This window comes from Antechinus flavipes, chromosome 5 (assembly GCF_016432865.1).
Source record: "Antechinus flavipes isolate AdamAnt ecotype Samford, QLD, Australia chromosome 5, AdamAnt_v2, whole genome shotgun sequence".
Taxonomy (NCBI): Eukaryota; Metazoa; Chordata; class Mammalia; order Dasyuromorphia; family Dasyuridae; genus Antechinus; species Antechinus flavipes.
The window spans coordinates 186554161-186566887 of NC_067402.1; the positions used below are offsets into that span (position 1 = coordinate 186554161).

Genomic DNA, 12727 nt, shown 5'->3' on the forward strand with positions numbered 1-12727 from the left:
TTTCTCTTATTTGGATAGCATTTTCCATCTGGAGTATTTTGGAATTGACTTGCATCATTATATTGCTGAGAAGAGCCAAGTCTATCATAGTTGATCATCATCCAGTATTGATAATATCATGTATATAATATTCTCCTGGTTCTGTCTACTTCATTCAGCATCAGTTCATTTAAGTCTTTTCAGGTTTTTCTGAAATCTACCTATTCATCATTTCTTACAGCACAACAGTTTTTCATTACATTCTGATGCCATAACTTGTCCAGTCATTCCCCAATTGATGGGCATTCCCTCAATTTCCAATTCTTTGCCATCATAAAAAGAGTTCTTATATTTTATATACATATGTCCTTTTTCCTTTTCTATGATCTCTTTGGGATATAGACACAGTAGTGTTATTGCTGAATCAAAAAGCATAATAGAGTTTTATGACCCTTTGAGCATAGTTCCAAATTGCTTTTCAGAATGGTTGGATCAGTTCACAACTCTACCAACAATGCATTAGTTTCCCAATTTTCCCACATCTCCAACATTTATTATTTTCCTTTTCCATCATATTAGTCAATATGATAGGTGTAAAGTAGTACCTCAGAGTAGTTTTAATTTGTATCTCTCTAACCAATATTTAGTTAGAGCATTTTTTCATATAACTATAGAGATAGCTTTAATTTTTTCACCTGAAAACCATCTGTTCACATCCTTTGCCCATTTATCAATTGGAGAATGACCTGCATTATAAATTTTACTCAGTTCTCTATGTGGCTTTTATCAGAAACACTTGCTGCAAAAATGTTTCCCATATTTCTGCTTTCCTTCTAATCTTGATTGAATTGGTTTTGTTTGTGCAAAATCTTTTTAATTTAATGCAATCAAAATTATCCACTTTGCATTTTATAATGTTCTTTACATCTTATTTGGTCATAAAGTCTTCCCTTCTCCATAGATCTAACAAGATAATTATTCCTTGCTTTTCTAATTTGCTTTCACCCTTTATATCTAAATCATGTACCCAATTTGATCTTATTTTGATATATGTAGAATGAGATATTGGTGTATGCCTAGTTTCTGCCATACTATTTTTCAGTTTTCTAAGAAGTTTTTTTTTTCCCCCAGATTGGTTGGATCAGTTCACAACTCTACCAACAATGCATTAGTGTCCCAATTTTCCTACATCTCCAACATTTATTACTTTCCTTTTCCATCATATTAGCCAATCTGATAGATGTGAAGTGGTACCTCAGAGTTGTTTTAATTTGTATTTCATTTATAAGAACCAGAGAGTTCTTATCTCAGAAACTGTAGTCTTTGGGTTTAAGTGTTTTGATTTTAAATGGTGGTTTAATAAAGTTGGTACAGTTACTTTGTACAAAGCTCAAGTACAGAATAGAGAAACAGATTCATATCTCGATAGGAATTTAACTGGAAGACCTCTGACATCTCTCCCAACTCTGAGATTCTGTGAAATCCTTAATGAAGATTGTGTAGTAAAGGCCAGATTTAAGTTTAAGGTAGATTTCAATCTGCCTTGTGTCAGTGATTATGCATTGATGGCCTCTTTTTAAAAATTACTGCTAGAAGTTCAATTTTTTCCTGCCCATTGCCTATTTTGTCACTGTAGAGCCATCTGATCTGTAATAGCAGGGTCCACTCATCAATCCATCAAACAACAAGTACTCATTTAATTATAATGCGTCAGACTATGCTTAGCTTAAAGTGCTCGATTTGCTTTCCAGTGATGCAAGGTAAAGGTAAAGTCTTGTAGTTCTTAGTTATGACAGAGTGATGAATAGCGGGGGTTAGGGGAAGTAGGGAAGAGATGATTGTAGTTGTTGGAATTAATGTGGTGGGTTTTATTGAGTTGTTATATCACTGTATTTTAGAGTTATTAGTGGAAGGGAATATGATAAGGCTAGGTGCATAAATAATTTGTATATAGAAAAATAGATTTAGTAGGGCTGAAAGGGCTATTGTTGTGGTGAGTCTAAGTGCTTAATATACAAGACTTCTGCCTTCAGGAAGCTTATATACAAAGGCAGACCTAAATATTAGATACAGAGTTATCTGAATCTCATTTAAACTCTACCTGTTTTAAGAATATCAAAGAGTGGAGATGAAAGAACCTAGATAAAAGACTAATAAGTGACTTCCTCTTTCATGGAGTTGAGGCAAAATCAAAGGAGTTACAGGAGTTGTGGGTTAAAATTCTGGCCTCACTATTTATTGCATCTGTAATCACAAGCCAATAATTAAACTTCTCAGAGTCCCTGTTAATTCATCTGCAAAAGGAGGGTATAGGATTACTTAATTATTAAAATTCCTTTAACTTTTGAATCCTATGATTCTGATTCAATTGAGGATGCTGAACTACTGAAAATACATGTTTGAACTCTAACCTCTGTAAGCCTTTTCTCTTTTCTTCTGTTCCCTGAGCAATAGCCCACAAATTTGACTTTCAGCATCAAAAATTTAAGTTATACATAAATAAAATTTTTTTGACATCAATGTACACTGGGGCTAGAAGCTGGAAAATGAAAGATATCCATCAATTGGAGAATGGTTGAATAAATTGTGGTATATGAATATTATGGAATATTATTGTTCTGTAAGGAATGACCAGCAGTATGAATACAGAGAGGACTGGCAAAACTTACATGAACTGATGCTAAGTGAAACGAGTAGAACCAGGAGATCATTATATACCTCATCAATGATACTGTTTGAGGATGTATTCTGATGGAAGTGGATCTCTTCGATAAAGAGAGCTTTAATTGATCAAAGATGGACAGAAGCAGCTACACCCAAAGAAAGAACACTGGGAAATTAATATAAATTGCTTGCATTTTTGTTTTTCATCCCAGGTTATTTATACTTTTCACTGTGCAACAAGAAAACTGTTCGGTTCTGCACACATATATTGTATCTAGGATATACTGTAACCTATTCAACATGTAAAGGACTGCTTGCCATCTAGGAGAGGGGGTGGAGGGAGGGAGAGGAAAAATCGGAACAGAAGTGAGTGCAAGGGATAATGCTGTAAAAAATTACCCTGGCATGGGTTCTATCAATAAAAAGTTATTTTAAAAAAAAAAAGAAAAGAAAAAAAGCAATGTACACTGGATATGGGTAATTCCTTCACTATATTCATCTTTCCTGCCATTATTAGACTGATTTTCCTTATGCAAGACTCAGTCATGTTATATATGTTGTAATCTACACTCTTCCCCAAGACTGAAAGCTTCTTGAGGGCAAGAATTACAGCATTTTTATCTTTGCACCTCCAGTACCTACCATACTACTTGTATATAGCAGACATTTAAAAATATTTCCTAAATTAGCTTGTTTGTTACAGGTCTCCTCTAAGATGAGAGTTACATGAGGGCAGAGACTTCATTTTATCTAAACTTTTTAGCTTATCCAGTAAGCCCAGAATTCCACATATAATAAGTATTGTATGTAAGTGTGCGTCTATGTATCCATATATATTATATGGTGTGTATGTGTGTGCATGTATGTATATGTGTGTGTGTACAAGTATGAGGCAGAAGTGAGGAATCTCTTCTGGTTCTGGTTCAGTTTCCCTTGCTGGATTTTTACCCTTGTTGTGCATTTTAAACATAGATGATTCCAGGGTTCTGTTCCATTCTGTCTTCTCATCTCCTTCTGCACTGATACATTTGGTCATCTTATCACCTCTCATGGATTCAAATATCATCTTTATGCAGGTGATTCTCAGATCTATTTGTCTAGCTTTACCTTTTTTCTTGTTCTCTAGTTTTACATCTCCAGTTGCTTATTTGGACATCTTGAACTGATTGCCCCATAGACATGTCAAGCTTAACATGTTTAAAACTGAATTCATTATCTTCCTATCTCCCAAAATCATCTTTTTTTTTTTTTTTGCTAATTTTCCTATTACAATCAGTGGTACCACTCTCCTTCTAGTCAAATAGACTTACAAGCAAGGTATCATCCTCCACTCTTTACTCTTTCTCATTTGCTCTATCCAATCTGTAACAAAGTCCCCTTTCTACTTTTCTACATTTTACTTTTGACCATATGCTATATGAACTGTCTTTTTTTTTTCTGGTCCCCATACAAGATTCTAATATCCCAACTCTGAACATTTTTCACTAGCTGACACCATTCCTGGAATTCTTACCTCATCTCTATTTCCTGGTTTCATTCAGGTTTTAGCTAATAAGAAGCCCTTTCCAGTCATCCTTAATTTTGGTGTTTTCTGGAGCAGCTAGATGATATAGTGGACAGAGCCCCAGCCCTGGAGTCAAGAGGAATTGAATTCAAATCTAGACTCAGATACTTAACACTTCCTAGCTGTGTGGCCCTAGGCAAGTCACTTAACTCAATTGCTTTGCCAAAAAAGAAAAAAAAAAAAGGAAAAAAAAAAAAACCTTAGTGTTTTCACTTTGAGATTCCAGTTATCCAGTATATAATTTATTTGTACATGGTTGATTACATTTTGTCTTTCAGACGAGCTCCTTAGAGCTCCTTAAGAGCTAGAACTGATTTTTTATCTTTATTTGTAATTTCAATATTAAGCACAGTGACTAATACATAGTAGTTTCATAATAATAATAATAACAATAAACTTAATAAAAGTACATTGACTTGACTAATGGGTATCCAATAAAAAATGTATTCAGTGATTCAATGAATAAGTAACTAACATACCCTCCCCCACCTTATCCCCCCAGTTTTTTCTAAAAAAAAAATTGGGGGGGATGAAAAGAGTGGCTGCTACAAGGACATTTTAAAAAGATGGAGTCTTTCCAGAGCAGGAATTAATAGAAGTCCCATAAGATATAACATACAGATGGGATATTTGGAAAACTTCAGATTATGATTCTGATTGCATGATGCATTCTCTCATTAAAATGATTTCTTTGATGTTACCCCTTTTTTTCTTTTCATCTGTATCCTGTCCCTTTTTAATAACACGTTTTCAGAAACGTTCCCCTACAAGTCATGAAGCTTTTGATGTTTCACTTCCTCAAGAAGTCATCCAACTATAGTAGTAATTGTAATGGTAGCAAAGTCTTTAATATGCTTGAGATACCTGCTAAATGAAACAGGAACTCTAAAACTTGGGATTTTGATATTTTGATTTTTCAATAAAGACTGAATAATACTTCTGATTAAAAGAACTGTACAATCTCAGGAGTCCAAAGAAGCCAAAAAGGCCATTTAGTCCCAACCTATATGGGAACAAGAATTCTTTCCATAACATAGCTGGCAAATGGTTATGATACTTTAGTAGGACTCAAGCCTATATAGTGCTATACACTCTGCCTTTCTTAAAGCAAGATAAAATTTTATTAATTTTTGGTTGACATGCTATTAGCTCATATTGAGCTGTGGCACACAAATCTCCCAAATATTCAACCATACCTCTACCATCACATGCTTGTACAATTGACTGAGCCTAAGACTTTACATTTGTTTCTATTAAATTTTATCTTTTTAAAATTTGGGTTAGTGTTTTAGCCTATAAAAGGCTTTATGAATTCTGGTTCTGTAATCCATTGTGTCTACTATTGCAGCCATCTCTGTGTAATAAAAGGCAGGCATAATAGAAACTCATTGAATTTAAGGGACCTGCCTCAGGTTGTAAAGCTAATAAATGACAAATCTGAAATCAGCGTCCAAAATCTCCTGACTTCAAATTGCCTCTATTTTTCACATCAATAACTACTTTGGGTTATAATCTGGGAAAGAGTGACATTTTACTTATGTCATATCACCTTTGTACTTCTCTGCCTTAAGCAACTGCCTAACAGAATGACCCACTTAAGAAAGCTTTTAAAAGCTGCATTGAATTCTTCTTTTTTTAAAAAAATTCTTGGCTCTTCTGAGAAAAGAACTACCTAAAAGTAGTATGGGCTGCTCTGTGAGGTAGTGATTTTTAAGTCTTCAAACAGAGATCTGTTGCCCACTTGCCAGGATACAATGTAAAGGTAATTCCTGTATATGAATAAATTGTTCTGCATTATTTCTGAAGTCTCATGACCAATGACCTCCGAGGTTTCTTCCAACTCCAAGATTCCATGATTTTATCAAAGTGCTCCTTTTCAAATATATTTTACCAAAGGGAAGACCTGAATTTGTAGAATTCAGATGTGGGGATTATATGGTTGGTATATATTGAGGCTACCTGCAAAAGATTTCTGAGGCTGGTCTGGCCACAAAAAGGGAAGCTCTAAGAGTAACATTACAATCTGTACTCAAAGCCCATTGTGCTTCAACCAGATGTTAGAACTACAGTAATCAGATGTTCAAACACATGGAAAAGGAGCAAAAACAATCATCCCAAACTGCAAATAGTGCAAGATTCGATTCTTCCATTCTGCTTACCATACCCAAAGACTTCTCTAAAATATCTGCCAATATATATTAGGCTCTGACCCTGAGTCTAATGGTCTGAAACCCATAATGTTTATAATTATCTGACTGTCTGGTCAGCATCTGTTACAGTTGTTTAAGGACATGAAAACAGAGAGATGCGTGAGTGGGAAATCATCTGGGAGGACAGGACACACTATTAAGTTTTATCTATTATTATATTTTCATTAGCTCAAGAGCTATACTCATGGCACTTAATGACTACAGGTTTATTGCTTCCCTTGCAACATTTTATTTTTCCATTCTGAGTTGAAAGTGGCAGCCACCAACTTCACAGGCATCTCAAGAACCAGACCCAGGACAGTCATGAAAGGCAATGTGGATTAATGGAGAACTTCCCCAGATGGAGTTTTGGGATTCTATTAAAAATACAACCTATATATTGTGCCAGGTTTGATGGGGGGGGGGGGTAAGGGGAGAAATGGAGGAGGATAGATGAAAACACTTCTCAAGGCTACAAAACTCTTCAGTAAATAGTAACCTAAGAGAGTTAATGCAGCTTCTCAATGTCAGTTTAGAAGGGCTCTAGTGAAATTCTCCAGAGCTTGTCTTTGGAAATATAGATAAATATATAGACATGATAGATATGTATATAAACATATCTCAAATACATACATATGTACATATGTATGTATATTTTAATTAATACCTTGGATCAAGTTATTGGTTGCATGTTTATTAATTTGTAGATAACAGAAAACTGAGAGGGATAGCAAACTTGTTTTCAAGCACACTCTTATAGTTTAATGAGTTAATTTTTCCCCTTTTTTCTCATTTGCTCATCTTCAGATCTGAAGTACCATCCCCACTATTGCGGGCTTTTAAAATTTTGAGCCATTCAGGGTTAACTGACTTAACTAGACTAGTATCTGAGGCTAGATTTTAAATTCAGGTCCTCCTGACTCCAGGGAACATTGTTTTTAAAAGATCACCAAAAATACCTCAATGATCACATTCATCAATTCTTTCTACCTCCTCTATAAGACATCTTGGAGGAAAGTAATTGGCAAACTATAGAGAATTATTTAAGTTTGAAATATTATTAACTTTTCTGTGCCTTAATTTCTTCATTATAAAATATAATTGTAACCACATAATCAGTTCTATAGCTTAAACCTGTAAACTTAATCTAATGGTGTTATAGCTCAACATGTGTGAAATTCCCTACTGGAATGTGTGTTTAAGACACACACACACAACTCTAATTATAGTCCTGACTTGCTCTCTCTCTTCTCTTCTCTCTCTTCTCTCTCTTCTCTCTCTTCTCTCTCTTCTCTCTCTCTCTCTCTCTCTCTCTCTCTCTCTCTCTCTCTCTGTGTGTGTGTGTGTGTGTGTGTGGCAATTGGGGTTAAGTAGTTTGTCCAGAGTCACATGTTAGTTTCAAGAGTCTGAGGGGTAGATTTGAACTTAGATCCTCTTACTTCAGAGCTCCATCTATCCACTGTATCACTTTGTTGCCCCTTCACTTGCTTTTAATTGAAAATAATATTACTCTACTTCTCTACCCATCTCATTTATCAGATTTCGTATGACTTTTTGCTGATGCAGAAAATCAAATTTATCCTAAGGACAAAGATTTAAGAGCATAAAGGATAGTCAAAAGAAAATGATACAGGCTCTGAAGATAGTTTCAAAAAATACTTTGGACAATTTGACAATAGAATAAATTGCCTCTCAAGCTAATTACCATAGAACAAAAGAAAGGCTATCACATTTGAAGTCAAGGGTCTTGGATTTAAAAAATGACTCTAAAACTTGATTGTGGGTATGACCATGTCATTTGACTTCTCTACATTTGAGTTTTCTCATAAATGAAGAAAATAAATCTATCCTACCTACCTCATGTTGTAAAGAAAGCACTTAAGGAATTGAAAAGTGCTTTGCAAATAGTCGGTATTGTTACTCATGACTCAGGTGAGTGCACAAGTATTGGTATATTGTCTTAGAAATCAGTTTCATTATATTGTCATACTTCACACATATATCTCCTTATGAACCTAATGCCATTTCATACTTCAAGGACTAGATTCAGTTAATCATAAGATTTAGAGGTCAAAGGAACTTTAGAGTCACCCAATGTGGCCCACTTCAACAATGAGAGGATCCAAATCAGTTCCAATTGATCTGTAATGAACAGAACCAGCTATACCCAGAGAAAGAACACTGGGAAATGAGTATGTACCATAACATAGCATTTCCACTCTTTCGGTTAATGTTTTTGTTTTTTTCTTCTCAGGTTATTTTTGCATTTTTTCTAAATCCAATCTTTCCTGGGCAACTGTATAAATATGAGTACATATATTATATTTAACATATACTTTAACATATTTAACATGTATGGAATTACCTACCATCTGGGGAAGGGGGTGGGGGGAAAAAGGGAAAAGTTGAAACAGAAGGTTTTGCAAGGGTCAATGTTAAAAAATTACCCATACATATATTTTGTATATAAAAAGCTATAATAAAAATAAATAAATAAAAAGTCATCCAAGGCAATTCTTCATTTTACACACAAGAGAACCCAGGAAAAGAGAGAAATGAAGGGGTATGCCCCAAATCAGTATCAAGGGTAAGCTGAAAATCCAAGTATTGACTCTAGGACTACTGTTCTGTCTAGTATTCTGTGAGCACTATGGAGAAATACTGGTTTTTCCAAAGTATGGAGAATGAGAACACAGACGCCAAGCAAAACTTGACTATAATTATCTTTGTCTGATTTCATTTTACCTGCCTTTTTAGATCATCCTTTTTTTTCATAAGAGATGAGCTTTATTTCTTTCAAACATATTTATGTAGGAACAGGGAAATAAGGCATAAAGGGACACACCAGTCTCCTAGCAGATGAGGCATGTTTCTGGGAACTCAGGCCCACATCTGCACAGAATGACCAAGCAGGAACCCTTAGGAGCCACTTTTGCATGGCCTGTTATGGTGGCGGTTGTCCTTTCTCAAAGAGAACCAAAATGACATAACTATGTTAGAGTCTAGTTACAGTGTGCCTGACTGTGGCTGATCAGACCAATATCAGCTCAGAATGCCCTGCCACAGATCAGACACAAATAGACCCTATGAACATTTGGGAGGGCTTTCTACTGCATAGAGTGCAGCACCTTTTCAGATGAGGGCACACCATGCTGAGCGGTCCTGTGCCAGTCTCCCATGACCTGCTATAATGAAGTAGTAAGAGTAGGATTGATGAGGAGAAAGTCTCTACGTACACAAAGAAGCATGACCCCAAGCATCATTTTCAAAATGCTGCCCTGACTTTGTAAATAAAGCACAATGATCATAACAACCTGTTTCTAACAACTTAAGACCATTATTATGAACATCTGCTATTAATTTAGTCTACAAAGAAACATTCAGGGCCCACTGAAGTGGGCAGGGATACTTGCCCCTTCATTAAATAGTCTTAGGCCATTCATTATTTGAGATCTTGTATCCAGTGTTTATGGTTTTTCTGTCTCCTCATCTGCTCTCAAGACTGTCAGCAGTACTTCTCACTACAGCCTAAAACAGATTCACATCCCCCTTCCAATTTCTTTTATTTTCCATTCAACTCAATAAACACTTAATAAGTATCTACTATGCTCAAGGCCATGTGCTTTCTAACTTGCTGTAGGCATGGTAATCAGATAATACCTGCATTAAAATTACATGTAAAATGAGAGTAAACAAGCTGTGAGTATGAGCCTGAAGGTTCTCTTATGAATAAAATTCATGAGTTTTTCTGAATAAACTTTGTGACATTTACTTTGTCCATTTATTTTGATCTTTTCAGTTGTTTGTTTCCTCCTTAAATCTTGAAGATATACAAGATAGATAAATTTACATTAGCTGAGTTCAAGTCTCATTCCTCAATATCTCTCTCCTTGGCAATTTGACTTCTGACCTCATTACTGAAATAAAACTTCCCTTTTGAAAGTTAAAAAAAAAAATTGCTGCACTTTATTCTTCTCATGATCTCTTTGCAACATCTAGTACCACTGACCACCCTCTTCTAGATATTCTCTCTTCTCAAGAGTTTTTGGTAGCATTATTTTCTCTTGTTTCTCCTTCAATCTTTGGGTCATTCCTTCTCAATTTCATTTCTAGATCTTTATTATTCATATTACACCCCAACTGTGTTTGTACCCTCAAAGCTCTACCTTAGATTTCTCACAATGTATTCTATCTCTTGATGATCTGATCATCCCTTCATTTCTATGACGATAACTTCCATTTATCTCTCCAGCACCTGCTCTCTATTCTGATCTCTGGGTCCATATCACCATCAGTTATTTCTAACTCAATGTCCCACAGGCACCTAGGTTCAACATATTCAAAATAGAACTACTCATCATTTTTCTTCCCAAATGCACCCTTTTCCAAATTTCCATTTTTCTGTCAGGATTACTATTATCCTTGCCATTACCCAGTTTAAAAATCTATGATATCCTCAAATACTTAGAGGACTAAGTATTTATCTCCACATATATTTAATCAGTTGTTAAATCGTGGTCATATCTCTCAACAATTTTTTAGTATCACCATCCCTTTCTCTCCATTCTCATCATCATCACCGTTTTCCTTGATATTACAACAGCCTCCCAATTGTTGCAAAAAGTCAGAAGCAGAAGCAATGGGTGAAAATGATGTGGTACAATTTTTTAGAAGGATATAATAATAACCCCAAGGCTCCCTGGCCTTAGAGAATGATGTAGTTAGAAATGATGTATCTTTTTCCTTAGGCTATACTGCCCAGGATGCTGAGCCCACAAATATTACTGGCTTTCAGATGACAGCCTATTGATCAGTGATTAATGGGATTTCTGAGATTAATGAGCAACAATAATGAGGTACTTGAATTTAAAGAAGGTGCAGAATAAAATTGGATATCTGCCACTTGATCTAGTGACTATTCAGAGCTAAAAACTCACCTCCAGAAGGTTCCCCATTATCTCTGCCCAGTGAACTCTGGATACTGCATCTGCTCACAAATTCAGACCACTCCTCAACTTCACCTCTAAGCCATAAAATTAACATGACACTGACATGAAGCATCTGGTCTGTCTAACTTTTCTAAAAATTTACTTTCCTACTCCTGGTTCTTTGCTAACTTCTTTTGGAATCTAGCCTGCTTTAGTTGGCATTATATTATAATGTGCTTTGTACCTTGAATAGTTGATGATGATGGTGGTGAGAATGACAATGACAAGGATGACAAGATTTTCTTTTGGATATTAAGAAGAACATTCTTTTTGACTCTTTTATGAACCTGGGAGAAGAATCTAATTTCTTGAAGGGGATGGGGTTTTCCACCATAATCATGTACCATAACTTATTTAGTCAGTTTCTAATTGATGCACAATCATAAAAGTGCCAGTTCTTTCCCACCACAAAGAGAACTGCTATAAACATTTTGGAACATATAAGTTCTTTTCCTTTCCCCCTAACTATCTTTAGTACTAGACCTACTAATAGTACTGCTGGATCAATGATGGAATTATAATGGAATACTACTGTGCTATAAGTAATGATGAGCTCAATTATCTTAGAAAAACATGGAAAGACTTGTGTGAAATAATGAAGAATAAAATAAGCAGAATCAAAATAACATTGCATACAGAAATAGCAATGTTGTTTTAAGAACAATTTTGAACGAATAAGTCATTTTGACTATTAAAAAATATCCAAATTAAATATGGGGTCACATGAAGAAAGATGCTATCTTTATCCAGAGAAAGAACCGACTAATAGAAGCATAGAATAATTTTATACATACACTCATATGTATACGTATATATGTATACACATACACACACAAACACATACACATATACACATATTGATTTGTATCTAATAATAGCCTTTAGGGTGAGGGGAGATGGGAAAGAAATTTATATGATAATTCTATCATATATTTAAAAGGAATAAAAAGTTATACAAAACAGATGTACAGTTTTGTGTGCAATCATCTTTTTAATTATACTATGGAAATGCATGTTTTTATTCAATAAAATTTTTATAAAAGGGAATTTTTTTTAAAAAGAAAAAAATAAGGGAAGAGGAATGTTGATTAGGGAAAGCTTCCTCAGGAAGCTCACCTAAATTGTGCTTTAGAGTTGTAATTGACTTCTGAGGGAGACTGCAGAGATTCTTTTATATGATATCCTTCAGAATGTCTGGTGTAGCTCAAGTGTAACCCTATGTGGAGACAAGAGGATGAAGTGGGGATTCAGCTGATCCCCATTGCATCCTTCATTATACACATATCTGGTCATGTCAGTACTATTTCCCCAAATCTTTCTTACAGCATTCTTGTAATCTTATT

The 12727-nt window shown here is 35.0% G+C and overlaps 1 protein-coding gene across 1 annotated transcript in view; it reads right to left on the bottom strand.

The window, feature by feature from the left end:
* Positions 1-12727, bottom strand: part of ANO2 (anoctamin 2) — a 484690-nt gene that overhangs the window by 70467 nt on the left and 401496 nt on the right. The window lies entirely within an intron of this gene.